The 20,276-nt window shown below is 43.9% G+C and overlaps 1 long non-coding RNA gene across 1 annotated transcript; it reads right to left on the reverse strand.

The window, feature by feature from the left end:
• Window positions 1–14,566: 14,566 nt before the first annotated feature.
• Window positions 14,567–18,769, reverse strand: LOC117796267. The gene is made up of 4 exons (XR_004620635.1): window positions 18,506–18,769; window positions 16,261–16,344; window positions 15,121–15,221; window positions 14,567–14,937 (listed from the first exon to the last, which is right to left on the reverse strand). It is a non-coding gene; the product is annotated as an uncharacterized LOC117796267 (long non-coding RNA).
• Between the last annotated feature and the right edge of the window lie 1,507 nt (window positions 18,770–20,276).

Consider the following 20,276-nt stretch of genomic DNA (forward strand, 5'->3'; position numbering starts at 1 on the left):
CAACTCGTCGAGTATGGCATTCAAAGCCTTTGATTCTTTGCTTAGTTTTTGCCAGGGTGTTCTGTCTATTTCTGATAGTGGGGTGTTGAGGTCCCCTACTATTACTGTGTTCTTATCTATATGTCTCTTTATTTTGGTTAAGAGTTGGCTTGTGTATCTTGCTGCTCCCCTGTTGGGGGCATATATATTAATAATTGTCATATCCACTTGTTGAATACTTCCTTTAAGAATAATATAGTGCCCTTCTGTATCTCTCTCTATGGCCTCTAGTTTAAAATCCAGTCTATCTGATATGAGAATTGCTACTCCAGCTTTCTTTTGAGGTCCATTTGCGTGGAAGATGGTACTCCATCCCCTTACTCTAAGTCTGAATGCATCTTTGGGTTCAAAATGAGTCTCTTGTAGACAGCAAATGGATGGGTCATGTCTTTTTATCCAATCTGCAACCCTGTGGCGTTTTATGGGAGAGTTTAAGCCATTTAGATTGATAGAGATTATTGACAGATATGATTTTAATGATGCCATTTCTCTTTAAAGTCTTTGTATCGGTTGTGACTTGCTGCTCTGTATCACTCTTGGGGCCTTTTTACCTTTATAGAGCCCCCCTTAATATCTCCTGTAGGGCTGGTTTCGTGGTTACGAAATTGGTTAATGATTGGCGATTTTGGAACGTCTTTATTTCTCCATCAATTCTGAATGACAGCTTTGCTGGATAAAGGATCCTTGGCTGCATGTTTTTCTCTGAAAGAGCTTTAAAAATGCCCCCCCAAGCCTTTCTCTCATTCCAGGTCTCTGTAGACAGGTCTGACGTAATCCTGATACCTTTGCCTTGGTACGTGAGAAATTTCTTTGCCCTGGCCGCTTTCAATACTGTATCCTTGGATCTAATATTTGCGAATTGCACTATGACATGCCGTGGCGTAGGTTTGTCCTGGTTGAGCTTGGATGGGGTCCTCTCTGCCTCTTGGACACGAATGCTTGTTTCCCTTGCTAGATTAGGGAAGTTTTCAGCTACAATTTGTTCAAATATCTCTTCTAGACCTCTGTTTTTCTCCACCCCTTCAGGGATGCCGATGATTCTGACATTGGATCGTTTCATAGAGTCAGTAATCTCCCGTAATCTACATTCGTGGGCGTGGATTTTTTTAAGACCAGCTTCTATTTTCGTTTTTTCTTCTACTAACCCATCCTCCAATTCGCTAACGCGTTCCTCTGCCTCGGTGACCCTGGCCGTCAGAGCCTCTAGTTTTGACTGCATTTGGCTCATAGAATTTTTAATTTCTGTCAGATTCGCTCTCATTTCTGCCCTTAGGGATTCTATATTCTCAGCAACGCTTTCTCTGATGCTTTTTTCAAGTTTACTCATCATCTTGACCATTGTTGCTCTGAATTCCATTTCTGATAATTGGGATACATCCATATGTATTAATTCTGTGGCCGAGGCCAATTCTGTGGCAGAGGCCACAGACTCATTATCTTTTCTTTGCTGGGGGGGACTTCTCCTTCTCGTCATTCTGATGAAGAGAGATTGCAGGGTTGTCCAGAGCCCAAGTGTTGACTGGGACCCAGGCCGTGCGCCCTTGTTTTATAGAGATCTTAGGGATGTGGGCTTCTTCCTTAAAGAGTTTATTTATTTATTTGAGAGAGAGAGAGACAGTCAGCAAGAAAGGGAACCCAAGCAGAGGAGTGGGAGAGGAAGAAGCAGGTTCCCGGTGGAGAAGCCCGATGAAGGACTCCTTACGGAGCGTTGTGATCACACCCTAATCCGAAGACAGGTGCTTGGTGACTGCGCCACTCAGGCGCTCCGGGTTGTGGGCTTCTTGATTTTTCAGCCTGCCTTCTGGGGGAGGGGCCTGCCTGCAGGTACTCAGAAAACCCTGTTTGGGTAGAGTCTCTGTGTCCCTTGCGAGGGGGGATGGGGATGGGCACCCTGTGAGCCGGTATTTCCGGGCTTTTGTTCTCTGGCGGCTTTCCCTGGCGGTTTGCTATGCCTCTTCTGAGAGAGCAGCAGCGGCTGAAATTCAGCCTCTGTCTCAGAACAGAGGGATCGCGGATCGTTCTCCACTGATGTTCTGGCCACTTTAACTCTGTTTCTGTTGGTGCTGCTCAACCCTGCAGCATCCCGGGCTGTGCGCCCCACACCCGGCGTCCCAGCCCTCACTTCCAGGGCCGGCGCGTCTCTGTCCTTTGTGTTTCCAACCCCGCCAGCCGCCAGTCGCCAGACGCCCCGCGCGGACTCCCGGAGCTCCCCGTCTCAGTCTGGTGTCTCACGGGTGCTGACCGCGAGTCCGCCTGCTCCCCCGTGCAGGTGCCCTCCAGCCGCCAGCCGCCAGCCGCCCCGCGCACGCTCCCTCCCGGTCTCAGCCTCGATCCAGTGAGCACACCGGAGCTCCGGAGCTCCGTGAGATGCTTGGTGGCGCACGCTCCCGGCTCACGGACTCAGTCTGCCGTTTCCAGAGTGCGGGTCCGCGGTCCGCCCGCTCCCCGGTGCAGGTGGCCCGCCAGCCGCCCTGCGCGCGCACTCCTGGAGCTCGCGTTCTAAGTCTGCTGTCTCACGGGTGCCGTCCGCGAGTCCGCCTGCTCCCCCGTGTAGGTGGCTACCGCTTCCCGGCGCCCTGACACGGCGGCTCCCTCCCCCTTCTGTTTAGCTTCCGATATCTGTGCGCGGTTTCAGGGCTCCCCGCTTCGAACCTCGATACTCAGCGCTGGAGATGCTCATTTGTAGAGCCAGATGTATCTTCCTGCGTCTCAGGCTGATTCCGTGGATGTTCCTGCTGGTCTGGTACCTATCCAGCTCAACTCAGAGAGGTTAAGATGGCGGAGGAGTCAAGAATCTTATTTTTATTTACGACATTTAGAGACACACCTGCCATGTTGTGTGATACGCAGCTGGCAGGAAATAGAGATTTGCAGGATGATGATGCTAGCGGAGTCAAAGCCTGCCTTTTGGTAATGTTCACTTACCAAAGGTCAACTGGTCCACTTCCTGGAGCCCTCCAGGAAAAGCTTTCTCCCTTCCCCAGAATGGCGTTGCTTTTTAAAAATAATGCTTTCCCCTCTTCTCTTTATAGACGTTCTAATTGCTTTTGAGTTATTTGAAACAGTAATCATGTGGACTTTAAAGTAAGGCAGGCTGGGATTGAATCCCAGTTTGGCTTCTCTGTGGCTGGAGCTGTGCAGTCCATTAACCTTCCTTTAGTTGTCTTTAGAACTGGAATAACAACCAAAAAGGCATGGGGCTGTTGAGAGGAGGTAACACAGGTGATTTGGCTCTGAGGAAGACTCGGTGATCATTTGTTGAATTTAAACAGAGGGAACCAAACCTTAATCCCACTGGGTGCGTTCTAAGTTTGGTTTGTTTTCACTCTGATTAGTTACCACCAAGCCCGATCACATTGACAGAAATGTTCTTTGGTTACTTACTCCTCCAACTATCTTTTTTCTCTCTTTAAAAATATAATAACACATCTGGGATCTATTATGCAGTGGTATATATTTCAGTATATGTTTCTGCTAATGCCTTAGTAAACAGAAACTGCATGAATGTTGACTGCTCAAATACAGTAGCCAGTAGTCTGTCTTGAGCGAGGCTCAGTATAAAGTTAAATACTGCAGGATTTTAGAAAGGGGGGGGGTCCATCAGAAGTGGAACTCTAACCCTTGTTGCATCTGAATTACTTTACATAGTTAAGAAAATGATGTTAACCATTTCCTACTGCTTAGAATAAGGAAAGTTTTAAAAGTCTATGATGTCCTTATTTTTACCAAAGGCAAATGTATCAGTTAGGAACACTTCTGGCTGTTAATGTCAGTATACTTAACTAAAGGTGAACTAAACATATAGAGGGGTACTTTGTCATTGTTCTCATATTTTCTCAAGCAGAAAACTTGGTTCAGGGCCCATATCTTTGGATTCTTTTTGTCTTTTCCTCATGGTTGTAAGACAGCTGCCCTGGCCACCAGACATCAAGTCTACATCCAACGGAGGAGTGAAAAGTGGAAAGGTCATGCCAGCCACCTGCCGCATGTGTTCTTTTTATCAAGGAAGCAAGACTTTTCCCAGAAGCACTGAACAGACTTACATCTCATGGCCAGAGTTGTGTCACAGGGCCACCTCTATAAGGGAGACTGGGAAGGTGAGGTTTTTACCTCTTCTAGCCTCTGTAGTGGAGGCAGACAAGAGAGAAAGAGATGGAGATGGGTGTTGGGTGCGTCAATACTTCGTTTCTGTCATCATGAACTTTATAAAAGTGTTTGTGGGCTGAAGTCTGCTGCAAATATCCTCAAACTTACTCTAAAAAATAACAGAGGTGTCAGGCTATGGAGCAAAGAACTTTGGAATCAGACTTGTCAAAGTTTAGATCCTGACTCTGTTACTTACTGAACAGGGTGGCCCTGAACAAGTCACTTCTCTTTGAACCTGTATTTCCTCACCTATAACTAAAGCATGTCCTAGAGTTATTATGAAAATCAAATAAAAGAATATGAAAACACAGCTTATGCTGATCAGTCGCCTGCATCTGTACTTTATTATGGTCAAGATAATGGTGATGATAAACAAATAAGTAAAAGAGGAATGTAAGAGTCTCTTCTATTCTACACAGAAAGGCCAGGCTCAGAGGTCTATGATGACCATTCTCCCCACTCTACCCCGCCCACCCTTTCTTCCAGTCCTTCCTTCATGCAAATCATCATTTCATGGCTCACATCCCTAGATTGTGACCTCATGGTGTCACGTTCAATTTTGCATCTCCACTGCCTAGTGTACAGTGGTAGGTACTCGGAACGTTTAATGAATGAATGAATTCCCCCACAAGCGTGGACTAGTTGGAAAAAGAGGAAGTCGTGTTCAATCATTCATGTCCAATAAAGACAAAAGTTCTCAGAGAATTACTCAGCAGCTCTTTAAGGATAAACGGGCAAGGAATTCTGAGACGAAGGCGATAGCGGTGAAAGTATAGTTTTCACAAAGCTGCTAGATACCAACAAATACCCATGGGCTACATTTATAAAAATAGGGTGACAAGTTGTACCCTCAAACCCGAAAAAATAGAGGGTGATGGAAAAATGCCTGTAGAACGATAAGATCTATATTGTCTCAACATCTGAGCTGAAAAAGCAGAAGTGCCTAAGAAAAGGAGAACCCCAAATAGTCAATAGTATTCACCAAGAAGCACAGAGAAGTCATCTGAGAGCAGCAGCTAAAACAGACATGCCAGTAGGAGTTTGCCCGCTGGAATGGGGGTGAGTGTAAGAGGTCCACAGTAAGAACTGAAAATCCTGGGACAGTCTAGTCCCTATGAATTCTTGAAACTGACAGCCATTTCTCTTCTTCAGGACAAGGAATAGGGCTGAGGAAGAAATTCTGGGAGTGGAATCAAGTTGAGCAGGCCTCAGACAACAGTGATGAGAAAGAGAAGGTTCAGATAAAAGTAGAAGAGGAAGGAAAAGGAAACCAAGAAATGTAAGAAAGAAAACTTTATAGTGTTAGCACTACATTAAAAACCACAGAGGAGTGATCCCTGTAAAGTTAAAAATGTTATCTGAAGAAAGTTGCTGTCCTCTAAAAATTAGCAGAAACCAATTTCACATAAAATTGAGCAGTAGAAAACTGTGGAGGTCAAGCTACATGAAAAGTTATTTTAGGAAAAAGAAGGCTAAGCCATATGGAAAACGGAAAACGAAAATATGCCAGAAAGACGTGTCCATAAAACAGATTAAACCTGCAATCTATTATTTCAAAATGAGTAAAAGACATTAAGAAAATGATATGAGAGATGAAGAACAACATAAATCAGAAGTAGAAAAAAACAGAAGTAAAACTGAAGAAGTAACTCAAGAGAACAAATTATTTTAGAAAAGAAGACTGGACTATAAGGAGCACAGGACAAATACACACAAATGCTTCAAGAAAAATAATAGATGAAAGGAGAAACTTTTTTAAAATAAAAAATAAATGAAAAAAGAGCTTAAAATATTCAACAGAACAGGACAAATATTGAAGATAGTAAAAAAGCTCCAGTATGTGGGGGCGCCTGGGTGGCACAGCAGTTGGGCGTCTGCCTTCAGCTCAGGGCTTGATCCCAGCGTTGTGGGATCGAGCCCCACATCAGGATCCTCTGCTATGAGCCTGCTTCTTCCTCTCCCACTCCCCCTGCTTGTGTTCCCTCTCTCGCTGCCTGTCTCTCTCTCTGTCGAATAAATAAAAATAAAATCTTAAAAAAAAAAAAAAAGCTCCAGTATGTGAATAACCAGAGTTTAGGAAGAAAACCAAAAGAAGGGAACAGAACAAATTCTAAAAACCATAATTCAAGAAAAGTTTCCTGAAATTAAATAACATTGGAAGTTTCATATTGAAATAGCATATTGTGTACCTGAGGGTATTAATATATGCTGAGAAATAACAAAAAATATTACTATATTTAAAAGAAAAAGATAAAAATTCCTTAGGCATCCAAGTAAAAACAGCTATTACCTTATCAAGGAAAAATATAGATTACCCTCAGACGTTTGGGCCACATTTTATAGCAGAATAAAGCAGAATAACATACTTTAAGTGGTAAGTTTAAATTCAATTATGCTTACAATTACACTAAATGTAAATGGTGTTAAAAAGTGTGTTTTTCTGGGGCGCCTGGGTGGCACAGCGGTTAAGCGTCTGCCTTCGGCTCAGGGCGTGATCCTGGCGTTCTGGGATCGAGCCCCACATCAGGCTCCTCCGCTATGAGCCTGCTTCTTCCTCTCCCACTCCCCCTGCTTGTGTTCCCTCTCTCGCTGGCTGTCTCTATCTCTATCGAATAAATAAATAAAATCTTTAAAAAAAAAGTGTGTTTTTCTGAAATTTGCCTTCTTAGCATTCCTGAAACTCCTATTCCTCCGTGTTGCATTCAGACTCTGCCCTGCAGTGGTAGAAGTTCTTGGAGGAGAGTGATTTTCCTGTCCCCCACCAGTCGCTGCAGACCTCTGCTTTGCATCAATGCAGGATCCTGGGTGTAAGTGAGTTTTCTTCTCCTTTTTCTAGCACCAGATGGTTTTTCCAAATTTCGGTGCTGCCAATGAGGGCTTGTTTTCCACCCCTTCCCCTGTTGCAGCCAAGCTTTGCTTTGAAGTAGGGTAAAGTTCTCCCCTTGTCTCATGGTGGCCACTGATCAGGGTCCAGGGTATGGACAGGCTACCCCAAGTAGTCCTTCTCCCCCTTCAAACTTTGACAGAGCCGCTCATCCTCACTGTGGAAGAACGAGATCTTACTCTCAGATCTTCTTTCCTGTCCCTGATCTTTCTCATAAGCATTTAGTGCAGACCAATGGAAACAGCTATCGAGTACAGATAGGACTCTATGTCTAAGACTCCTACATTGTCATGGTATCCTTGACATTTAAGAAGTTGTTACAATTGTAGTTGCTCTTACCCACTTTTAGGGCTAGCTATCCCTTTCTCCCACATTCTGCCTGAGGTAAAACATTTTGTTTGTCTCATATCTTCTCAGAGGGGTTTATAAATCTTTGAAATTCAGTTTATCTGCTTGTGTTGAGACCCCAGCTCTCTACTGGGCTAAAAATTTGACTTTGTAGGTGATATGGTTCTTTGTTGTTGTTGTAAGGGTGTGAGTGATGTTCTCTTGTGGCTTTTTACACCCTAAATGAAAGTGAAGCTTCAATTAAAAAAAAAAAAACTTCTTTTAGTAATTATAATTGGTAGTGGCAGTATTAGTATTGTTATCCTGACTACTGTGTGTGTTTCTTATGTGGGATTAAGAAAATAAATAACGATGGAATATTTTCATTCTCTCCTTCATTGTGTCCTTGAGGACCGAGGCTTTTGGTATTGAAGAAAGAAGATACATATATGATATGGAAGAAAGTAAGTAAAAATCCTGCGACTCTGAATTTGAATTGGAAACACTATTATGAATTTACAAGCTATTTTATAATTAAATATATAAACCCACCAAAAGTGTCTAGAAACATGACTAATCTAGTTGCAATAAGCATCTGGAGTGCCCAGATTGTGATCTTCAAATATAATTTCCTACTACGAGAAACCATAGTCTCTTGGAGAAATAGCTAATTCCAAGTTGGGATAGGAACTACACAAGATGATCCTAGGACATTTTGTCCTCCAAACAGAGAAGATGCTGTCAAAAGCTAATCAGGTCATGTCAAAAGGACTCAGCTGCCAATGTTAAGAAATTTCCGGTGGCCTAAAAAGGTACAGTGTAAGTTTGAATAAAGATAAGACATGGAATGTATTTAAACCCATTAAATATGTTTAAATTCATGAGTCATAATGATATATTTTCTGAATAATAAAATTAGTCACTTTCAAGGATCACAAAGAACCAATTCATTATGTTAAAAATAGGTAAAGAGAAAAAAGCATTTTTCCTGACTTTTATATATAAACTCTACAACTCTGTAACCAAATAATAGAGTAGGGCAGTATCTCCTTATAAATTATTCCAACTATAAAGTAAAATGAGATGTTGAGTTAGAATGTCACCATTTCTCAATCTCCACCAAATTAATAGGTCTAGGCAATGAGCCTCAATGGCTGTTGACATAATACAAAAAGAGACAACCAGACATATGCTATCTAATGAAATAACATGCCACTTCCTGTGGTCTTGCCAAAATGACTGAGTCAAAGTTTTATTGGACTCTAGACCGAGCTTCTGATTTGCAGATTACAGAGAGGACAGAGAAACATGTTGAACAGCACCATGAGTACCCAATCAGCAAAATCCAGACAAGTAGGACATTCCACAGGACAAACCACCAAAGATCTTCAACAGATAAATTGTAAGCAAAAGCAAGGGGTGGAAGGGAAAGCCAGTAGATCAAAAGAAAATTTTCAACTTATCAAATTTTTAAGAGTGATTAAGAATAGACTGCAGCACTAAGAATGTACACGTGGGTAACCAAATCATAAAGAAGCAGGGAAGTGATCACTCCAAAAGTCAAGATAGTGGTTATTTTTGGAGAGAGGAAGAGAACACATGTGAAGGGCTTCTGGAATATCTGGGAAATTTCTATTTCTTGGTCTAAGTGAGTGTTAGCCTTATAATCCACTCAGCTATATGTTTGTCTTCAAACTGTGGACTTCTGGGATTTGCAGATTTTGCAATGTGTTACTTCTTTTTCATCTGGGTTATTTCTCCAGGGGCAAAGGCAATAATTTCCTAAAATCCATATGGATGTGAAGAAGAGCAGTGTGTTACTGGCTATTATTGTTGTTGTTGTTTATGGTGCAAAATGAAAAGAGTAAAAAATCATTTACTGTATCTGTGTTTTATTTTATAGTAAGAGTTTTCTTTAAACCTGTTTGACTTCAGAACAGCCTCTTGCCATCATTCCCCAACCAGGAAATTGCATATATCTATGTGTAAAGATGGAATGCGCTACACATTTTTTAAAAAGAATAAATAGGCAGGAAATATATTCTTAAGAATATATTTTAGATTGAGTTATATTTCCTAAGTGCCTTTATTAAAATCCACTTCATAAAATCCTTTCCTTCCTTAAAAAATCCTTTCATTAGATCCTGTGTGCCTTTTTTCTAGACTCGCCAAGCTAAATAGCTGGAAAGTATTTCCTTTTCAAAGTCCAAGGAACATGAAATCCTCTATATTATAATAATAATAAAAAAGATGTATTAAGGTTTCCAACCCCCATCCCTGTCTTCCATTTGAGAGGGGAAACTGTATGTGCGTAAATATGCACACGGACAGATTTAAGAAAGCAAAGGGAATGTTATAGTGCAAATGTCAAAATGGCATTCAGAAGGGAAGCCTTCTCCATGAAAAAGAAAATATCTTTTCAAAGAAGAGTCAAGGGTGAATCAGTTTCATCCAAAGTGTAAATACAGTAAAGAATTTTATTTGCCCTCTGAGCTGTAATTCAAAGCCAAAATGTGAGCCCAAAATGGGAATTTTAGCAACCACTGAACTTGCTGACTTCTGAAAGGGGATTCCAGGCCTTCCTAAGTCTTTTGAAGTTCATTTTGCTTTGTCTTCAGATGTCTTGACATAATCAGCCCATTGATGCCTTGTGCTGTCCTGTGAACGCAAGCATTCGCTCACGATTCCATGTCAGGGCTGGAGACAAGGAGAGGTTCAGATCCCTTTGACACTAGGGCGGCTGGTCAGGAAGTTCTCAAATGTGCAGCAATGTGAACTTTCAGCTGAACCGTTGCCCAGTGGGGCGCCTGTCCTTTCAATTCCCATCGTCTCAGGTCTTCAAAGGCTGGGGGCATCTGTACCCAGTGACCTGCACGGCTGGCCTGACACATCTCTTTCCCGTGGGGTGTGGGGGAAGGGCCCAGATTGAAATGCCTTACCCTCATTTCTCAGCGTGAGCTGGAGCATGTGTGAGACCCACCCAAATCGACAGTTTTACTCCCCCCCACCCCCGCCCCCCGTTCCAGCAGTCACTGAGTTCCATTGGCCACTCAAGGAGCATCTGTTTGACCCACTTGGAGAGGCTTGGTTCCCACACTTCGGGTTCGCACCGATTACGATAGTAATGGCGGCCCACACTTACACGAGTGTGAACGTTGTCCTCGTTTAATCATCACAACCACCACACGGGTAAATATTCTCTCCATCTTACACACGAGGGCACAAAGCGAATTCACTTGCGATCACATATCTAATTAGTGGCGGAGGTGGGATTTGAGCTCGGGCAGCTCTGGCCCTGGAGTCTATTTCCCTCATCACCGTTCTACAGAGCCCGTGGGCAGGGAATAATCACATTCATAGACATAACTACATAGACTACTGCTGATAACAGCAGCCATTTGTTGAGTCCCTTCATGTACTAGGCACTATAGTGAGCTTTACAAACATTCGTTTAATTCTAGATAGATGGATATGGCTCTATCTATCTACACACAGATATAGATACAGATGGATACACATATATAGGTACAGACTTAGAGACACCGAGGCCTAACCATGAAAAGCTGGCCACCGTCAGACTGTCTAAATTTAATCCCAGGCCAAAGTTTCCCAGTGACTTAGCACTCTCACACTTCAGTCTGTTCATCCAAAAAAATCCCCTTTATAGACACACTGCAAGAATTAAATGAACAGGGGCGCCTGGGTGGCACAGCGGTGGGGCGCCTGGGTGGCACAGCGGTTGGGCACCTGCCTTCGGCTCAGGGCGTGATCCCGGCGTTGTGGGATCGAGCCCCACATCAGGCTCCTCCGCTGAAAGCCTGCTTCTTCCTCTCCCACTCCCCCTGCTTGTGTTCCCTCTCTCACTGGCTGTCTCTATCTCTGTTGAATAAATAAATAAAAACTTTAAAAAAAAGAAGAATTAAATGAATAATATATAAAAGTTCCTGGCACAGAATAGGTGCCCAAGAAGTTAGATATTATTATTACTATATTACATATAATATATAATATCACATATTCTTAATATTACTATGTAAATTATACCTTATATAATTAATATTAGTAATAGGTGTTATTATTATTACTATTGCATATACAAAGGTGATCTATTTTCTCAACTCAGAAAGCTTGGTAAAGAGAGTAGCATTCTTCAAAATTCATCAGGGTCAAAGGTTACCAAAAAAATTTACACTGAGCTGACTCATTTTCCCCAAGGAGATCAATATTTGAGATACAAACCACCAAAGTAGATTGATGAGGCCGCATTTGAAAATAAGTCTTAGGATTGTAGACCACCCACGCTGCACAAAAGCTGTGTTCTGAGTGAGACAGGCTCCCAACACCCTAGACAGAAGAGAGCACTTGGCTCCCATTGCCATAGCACGTGCTGTCTGTCTGAGGATGCAGAACAGCCAGGTGACCCTCTGACCACAATCCCCACTTCGCCGAACTTTCGTCACCTCAACTCCAGTACTTCTAAGATCAAGTCGATTTCTGTCCTTATGGGCTCTGCACAAGCATCTAGTATCCAAATTGCATGCGGTGTTTAAACAGTACATTCCTAGGCAAAACAGATATGACCAAATGACAACACAGGTAGAGAATATTGGGTGGGTACTTTGAATCGGGTGCTGCGTTAAATACTGCACAAGCATTACTCCTCCCGACTGTCAGGGCTCCATACCGTTGTGTTGGATCCTGCTCAGGCCCTGGATCCAAACCTCCTGAATGGCAGGGGCGTTCTCAAGCCCAAATTCACCCACCTCCGGGGCTCAGCTGCTAATTCCTGCAGGCTAAGCTGCCCTCATTCCTTTCTACACTCTTGTTCACTTCATCTCTGCCTTTGCTACCATCCCTACCCTACCTAATGCAAGTTACAGAAGTTCTTTCTCTGGGGATTCATTCCTGGAAAAATCACTTCTGCGTCCATTTTTCTTCTCTGAGCACACATCGTACTTGGTATCTAGTCTCATTATAGCACCAGGCGGAACATGATCTTTCTCCCTCATTAGGCAGTGACTCTTTGAAGACAGGAACGTGCCTTATCCATCTTTCTGACCCTAGCACTTAGCACAGTGCCCAACATATAGCGGGATCTCAATAAATAATTGCAGCAAGAACGAATGATTGAATGGATGGCTAGAGGCGTGGTGAAGGGATGCCTCAGGTGACCTTACTCTCTTTTGTTGAGAAGTCAGTGCTCCCTAAGTCTCGTGTTGCTCGCCACCATGAACTGATTCAGACCTCCAGCCCAGAATCAGTCTTCTCACTTCACCATTTCTTGTCCCTAGAAATGCAAGCCATGGCTTTTCTCATCAAGGTCAAATTTTCTAAAAAGTAAGCTTAAATCTTCACCATTTCTTCTTACATTTTTATTATATATATATTTTGAGAATAATAGTAAACCCATTTATTGTAAAAAAAAATATGGAGACAAAATTGTAATGAAATTATATAAAAATGGCCTTATCACCAAGAAAGAACTGTTGTACGTATTTGTAATGATTTCCGTCTAGTCTTCTCTATTTCCATGTACATGGGGTGGACATATGTAGTCCCATATTCTTTTCAGATTTTAATATGTCCCTGTGTCAAGAAATGTCCTTCAAAATTTGCATAAAGGCCCGGATGCCGGAAAGTACTTGACATATTCAGGGATCCCAAGACCAGTGCCTCTGGGTGCACCTCAGAGAGTCAAAGGAACACTGAAAGAGGTGCTCACCTAGTAATCGGCAGGGCCGGAAGACTCTGTGGGCCTTTTGCAGCCCATGCTATGGACTTTATATTTTAGTCAACATGAACTGAGAACTGGTAAAATGCATCAAAAATTATTTTTTTGTGGTCAAGTTTGGATTAATGATAGCTTGGTGGGGATGGTGGGTGGGGGGTGGGAACAATGGAAATGGAGAGGAGTATTCAGGACCAACGTACATTTTGAAAGTAGAATGGAGAGGACATGGTGGTTGATTGGACCTGGGAAGTGAGAGAGAGAGAGAGAGGTGCCAAAATGGCTCCTATGGGTCTTTGGATAAGCCGGTTGGGTAGAAATGTCATTTACCAAGAAGGGGGACTGTCAAGGGGAAATAGATTTGGGAGAGGAGAGGGACCTTCCCCAGGTTTGTAGACCACTACAATAGAGTATTATTATTATTCATATTTGATGTCAAGTAAACAGACTCACGAAAGTTATTTCATTTGCTCAGGATCACATATCCAGCAAACAAAGAAGCCTGGTTTCATACACAAGTTCTTTTGACTGATACCAAAAACTGTGTTGTTTCCCCAACAATTCTCACACAGCCTCTAAAGTGGAAAGAACAGATCTGAGCCTCCCATGGAGCATAACAGAGACAGAGACACAGGGAGATGAGCCAGAGAGCGACCCAAGAGGACCCTGCCTGGGCTGAGATGGCCGAACCAGGATGGAAAGCAAATATCCAGATTTTGTAGCCACGCCCTCAAACACCAGGAAACTGGAAGTCAATCACCAGTCACAGTGCTTCTGGGCACCATGGCTTCTTCTCTCAACTTTGCTGGGAGCTGAAAACTGTTAACTCAGAACTGTGGTCCCCAAGTACAGTCCCAGACCAGCAACATCAACATCACCTGGGGACTTGTAAGAAATGCAATTTCTCAGGCACCCCAGACCTTCTGACCAGAAATTCTGGGGTTGGGACCCAGCAGTCTGTGTTTTAACAGGCCTTCTAGGAGATAGTGCTGGAGCACGCAAGCTTGAGAGTAACAGAATTAGAGCATCTGGCTTCATCTGATCTCCGTTTTTGTCCCAGAGCAGACCTCACCTGAATGAATGTCGTATAATCCCAACAGCAGGCCAACTTTGGACAAATGGGGAAACTACTGCTGAAGCTGGATGAAAGCTCATTTTTTCCCCTGTCCGATCCTCTTACATAAATCCCCATCCAAAAAGGAAATAGCCTTTTTTTTTTTTTCCAAGGGACTGTTGTTTTGTGGTGAAAGGAATGCTCTGCTAATTTTAGGAAGATGGCTTCAGTTAGGGACAGGAAGTCTTGAAGGGAGGGGAGATTTCAAGTTGAATTTTTAAATATTGTGTTCTTTTATTTATTTTTTTCTTTAGAAAAGAAAAAAAAATTAACAGAAAAGAAAACACCATTAACCAACCTCAGCTGACTAAAACCCCTGACTGAGAAAAAGAGGTGCGTGAGAGCCATTTGTGGAGGCCCCACAGCTACCGTTGAATAAGCTAGAAGACCAGGGCCCTCAAGATTCTGCTCTGAACAGAGAGTCTTTGCAGTGGAAATTAGTTTTGGAAGAAAGAGAGCACCTGGCTTCTTGGTCAGACTAACTCTCAAGAGCTTTCCTCTCCCCTGCCAACTCCCAACTCCCGGGCTACAGGTGTCCCTTGGATCGGTCCCCTCAGAGCATCAACCTGGCAACCAAGTGCTCGGGAATGCATTGGGCTTTACAGTTCGCAAAAGGCTTCTGCATTTCTTGGCTTGTTGACTCTAGAGCAAGTCAGTCAGATTATATTATTTCCGTTTCACAAGTAAGAAGACAGAGACCTGCAGAGGAGAAAAGTGGGCCTCTCAGATGAATAAAAATCGTGACTCATATAAGTTTCAGATTTTTTATCTCATTGAATTCTTGAAGTGAGAAGTCTTGCTTTCATTCCACAGCTAAGGAAACTAGAAAGTAGACGTGACTTACTTCAAAAGTCACAAAGTTAGGAAGTTGGGAACACCTACTTGAACTCAAGGCTTTTTCTGACACCCTGCCTTCTTCTTTGGTTCAGATGAGTACTGGAAAGTAGTCAGTCCGCAAGCTTTCATGGACCTCATCTTGATCTCTAGAAAATGGAACACTTCAAAATAATTGCTTAGTTAAATTTAATTTATCCCAACAGTGGGTCTAACCACTAAAATAGAATTGGGCACGTCCTCACTTCAGGAACTTTGGCTCTCATGGGTACAGCACTCAAAGGCTCACTCTTACAGACATGGGTGTGTGGGGAGCCGGCTGAGGGGTAGGATAGGTCCATGCAGAGAAGTGTTTCTCAAGGGCCTAAGACCCCTTCACCAGCCTCTGCCCTGTCCTAGCCGAGATAAGCATTGTTGAACCCTACTTGGCTACTCAAAAATCCCGACCCCAACACCCTGAAGAACATGAGAGAGGTGTTCCCTTTCCTGTCAGGGCAGAGATGTGACCTGTGGCCATCGCTTGTCTTGCACTGTGGGAGTCACCAATGTCAGTAATCAGAGGATGCTGGGCCTGGGGAGAGGGATATTGCCCACGAGGGCAGCACGTTCAGGCCATCTTTGCAAGCCTGGATTGGTCACACGTCTAGAAGGCAGGCCTGTGCAAGACAGCCCACCTCATACAGATTTAAACTGCTGTCCCAGGGGGCGCCTGGGTGGCACAGCGGTTAAGCGTATGCCTTCGGCTCAGGGCGTGATCCCGGCGTTATGGGATCGAGCCCCACATCAGGCTCCTCTGCTATGAGCCTGCTTCTTCCTCTCCCACTCCCCCTGCTTGTGTTCCCTCTTTCGCTGGCTGTCTCTATCTCTGTCAAATAAATAAATAAAATCTTAAAAAAAAAAAAAAATAAATAAAATCTTTAAAAAAAAAAATAAACTGCTGTCCCATGGGGGCAGCTTAATTACTTTGGCTTCCCATCAGATTTGACCCACAGGAGTCACTGGAATATAAATGAGAGCCAATCTATCACCTTTTGCTTAGAAACGTTTGATGACGTCCCATTGCCTTTAGGATAAAGTCCAAAAGGAATGGAAATGAGGAATTTTGAATTATCTATTAGCAAGAAATCTATCACGCGATTGTCATAGATTTTCCCCTTTGTGATTCATTTATTTAAAACATCCACCTACCAGATGATGATGACGATGATGGTGACATGTAAATGGGGACTGTGGGGAATCAACTGAATAAAGCAACAGTGCTCTGGCAGAAATCTAAAAATGAAAAATGAAATCGCTTTTACTAGCAAGTGCTGGCTTTTTGGGTTGCAAGGAAACGATATCCCTCCTTTTTTTTTTTAAGGAAATTAGGTCTGTATCAATCATCCTATGCTCTCTCTCAGCTTCTGAGATTGGCTCGGAAACGGGCATGTGTCCCAAGTCGGGCCACTGAGACCAAGGGAATATTTTGTTCAGACTTCTGGAAAAGGAAATTGTTGTTTATAAGGGAGAGCTACTGAGAAAGATGCTTTCTTGTCCCCTGGGGGCTGTCATGTGTGGACTGGGGCAGTCATCTTTCTTTTAGCCAAAGGACAACACCAGGATAGCACCATAGAGAAGCCCAGTGAGTTACAGAGAAATGACACAAGATTGCGCCGGGTCTACGGTGTGACTCCTTCCCCGCTTGAGGCAAGGGCCCCATAGGCAGGAGCTGAGTGTTCCTCACATGTGTCTGGCACCGTGGGCCTGGCACAGCCCCTGGCATGGAGAAGGAGCCCAGCTCAGGAAGCAGAAAATGAGCAAACAGCACATTGAACCCGAGGTTTTCTCAGTGTTTTTCAGCTGAATGGCAAGTTTAACCTCATGCAGGTAATATACTTCCTAGGCTGAAAGCCAGGGACATACAGATGAATGTTTGAAGAAGAGAGTTGGGTAACATGTTGGGGAAGAAAGTGGCAAGAGAGGACGGGGGTGGGCCGGGCCAAGGCTTGTGACCTTGGAGCAGTGCGCCCTCCCGAATCACGTGCGTGGGGCTGTCCAAGCCACGGACACAGCGTTCTCCTGTGGGTTCGTGCACGCTGAGCCAGTGAGGCGCTTGTAAGGGGTCTGGAAGAAGCGTTAGACCTTTATTAGCTTAAGTACTTTACCAGAGTCTAGATCGCATCCAAACCTGGAAGTTTTCAGCGGCAAACTTGCAGCTGCTTTCCAAAAGCCTCAGGCTTGCCTTCCCTCTATTCAAAAGGCGGGCTGTGCAGGGAAAGCCGAGTACCAGAACACAGCCACGGAGATTTTGAAACTTGTACTGGATGAGATTTTTCATGCCTTTCTGCAACGCAGACATCCAGCAATGCTGGAGAGACAGGTCCAATCCAGCCCACAAGTTCCGGCTTTTTCTGAATTAGGGCCTGCCTTATCTTAAAGGAACTTCAAGGTCCGATTGAAAACAATGCTGGGCTACATTTAACTTGAGCACTAATTTGACTTGGACACGACGCTTGACCTCTCTGGGCCTAGAGCCTCTCATCTATAAAGTGTGGGGCAGAGCTAAACCAACACTGGGTTTCTCCGCACTGAGAAATACCATTACATGAGAGGAAAATCCAAAGAGCAGTCAGAGGAAAAACAGCATGGGATCTGGGGACAGCCTCGGGTTCAAGTCGTAGCTGACCCACTCACGTATGACCACGGCTAACTCACTCTACAGCTCTGATTCTGTTTTATTGTCTATAAAACGGTGAAATAATTTCACTTTCATTGTCTATGTTATAGGGATTTGGGAAGGTTTCAAAGAGCTGATGTAGTAATGATACGGAGTAGTCATTTAATAAAAAATTAATTCCACAAATATTTGTGGAGCACATACTATGTGCCAACTATTCGACTAGCCTCTGGAAATAGAGTGGTAAGCCAACGAGGCATCACCCTGACCTCTGTGGGTAGGGGGACAAAAGCTTAGAAATCACATTTATGAATGTCTACTTGTCATATGAGCTAAGACCTGCAGGGAAAGTAACAGGGTGCTGTGACACAGACATAATGCATGCTAATTCTTGTCCCAACAGCCCTTTTCATTTGGCAATGCCACCAGAGCCACCATTCACCAAATAGTTCCCTCATAGCCCTTTTCATGACTCACCAGGGAGAATGCATCACCCCAGACTAGATTTCCCACTGGGTTAATTTTCTAGTACCAGAGGTCTTCTGGAGATTAGCTGATTTCATTTGCAAACCATGTGAACAATAATGCGAGGCTATTTCCGAGAGTGGGAGGCAAATCCTTGAACTTACATTTCCAACCTCACGTTCTTTCTCGCGAGTCTACATTACTGCTCATGTTTGCTGAGCCAGATTTGATTAATCAACACATCCCGCTGCAGTCATCATCTCCAAAGCTGTCCAACTACAATGAGGGCTTTCTGCCCAGTCTGACACCCACCTGGCTCCAGGTAGATGCGGGGAGCCCCAGGAGAGCCAGCCAGCTGGTGTAGATCACGTCCACCATCCAGGCAAAGGGAGAAATCCCGCTCCAGGAGCACAGGAGCTTAGCTCTGGCAGGCAGGGCATGTTGGGCCTCGGAGAGCAACTTGGCCGTGTCACCTCTGCTACCTGGGCAGGTATTGTCTCAAACACAAATGGGGACAATCACTGCCCGACCAGTGCATTGCACAAGGTTTTCATTCACATCATGTGAGAGGAATGTCCTGTCACCTCCTTCAGATCCACCCTCTCATTTACATTCCTGTGATCACAGTCCCAATTCAAATCTTATCACGTCATGTAACCTGCTAACCAATCTCTCTCACGCTTGCTCCAAATTCAGTTCTGATGCTGCTTCCAAGCTGAAAACATAATTGATGGCCTATTGCTTTCTGCTTACAAATTTTGATGACATTCCACTGCCTTCAGAAAAAATTCCAAAATCTCTGGCATGGTATTTGTGGCATGAACTGTGAGGTAACGACCCATGAGCCATTTTTCTTCCATACCAGCAGAGTCCAGTTTAAGGTCTGGCCACAATGTGCCCAAACTATGGGACAGACTACAATGGTACTAAGCCATCTACCGTGATCTCATTCTTCTTCGGACTAACGGTGGGCATATGACCCAGTTCTTGAGATATAAAGGAAAGTCGACAGGGGCTTTAGGAAAAGACTACTTTTTTTTTTTTTTTTAAGATTTTATTTATTTATTTGACAGAGAGAGACAGGCAGCGAGAGAGGGAACACAGGCAGGGGGAGTGGGAGAGGAAGAAGCAGGCTCATAGCAGAGGAGCCTGATGTGGGGCTCCATCCTGTAACGCCGGGATCACGCCCTGAGCCGAAGGCAGATGCTTAACGACTGAGCCACCCCGGTGCCCCAGGAGAAGACTACTTTCTTCCTGGTAAGAGAGAAGTATATAAAAAAGATGGCCTGTTTTCTGTGTGATGCTTGAGACTGTGGCAGCCATCTTGTGACTGAGAGGGGAGGCATTAAGATCACTAACGTCCCTGTTTGCCTGAGATTTTCCTTCTTTTAGCACTGAAAGTCATAAATCCTGGAAAACCCCTCAGTGCCAGGATAACTGGGACAGTTGGTCACCCTAAGAAATGTCACTGGTATTCTGAGCAAAAAAACCCCAAACAAACACCAAAATGAGATGAACACATTGGTGACCCTCACTGAGCTACTGAACCAGCTCTGAGGTTGCCTTGCTCAAGTCCTCTTGTGCAAGTTACCCAAAAGCCTTCTTCCTGTGTTTTCTAACCTGTAGCTGAAACTTGCAGCTTGAATACATTCAAGATCTTTCATCAAATGACCCAGCCTGCTTTTCAAATACCGTCTTCCACCATCCCTCCTGCCCCCATACTCATCCAATGTCAATTACTCACTACGCTCTGAGTTTACCATGAATCTGTGCACCTCTGTGCCTTTGGTAATGCCATTTGCTTTGCCCAAAATTCCTTCCCTTCTTCCATCACTGAAAATTTCCTACACTTCCTCCAAGGTCCCGCTTACCAAGTTCCCTCCTTTTTGATGCCTTCCTCCACCCCGCCCCTTGTTTCTTCCTCTAAGCTCCCATGGTTTTGGCAAGCAGAGAAACTCTTGGTTTATGTGTCTCTCATCATACACTTTGAGTGTTTCAAGAGCAGGGATTATATCTTACTCATTTAGTATCTATAATCTTAGTACTGCCACCCATACATACCATGCTTGCTTTTGGAATGAAT

This window comes from Ailuropoda melanoleuca, chromosome 15 (assembly GCF_002007445.2).
Source record: "Ailuropoda melanoleuca isolate Jingjing chromosome 15, ASM200744v2, whole genome shotgun sequence".
In the NCBI taxonomy this organism is placed as follows: domain Eukaryota; kingdom Metazoa; phylum Chordata; class Mammalia; order Carnivora; family Ursidae; genus Ailuropoda; species Ailuropoda melanoleuca.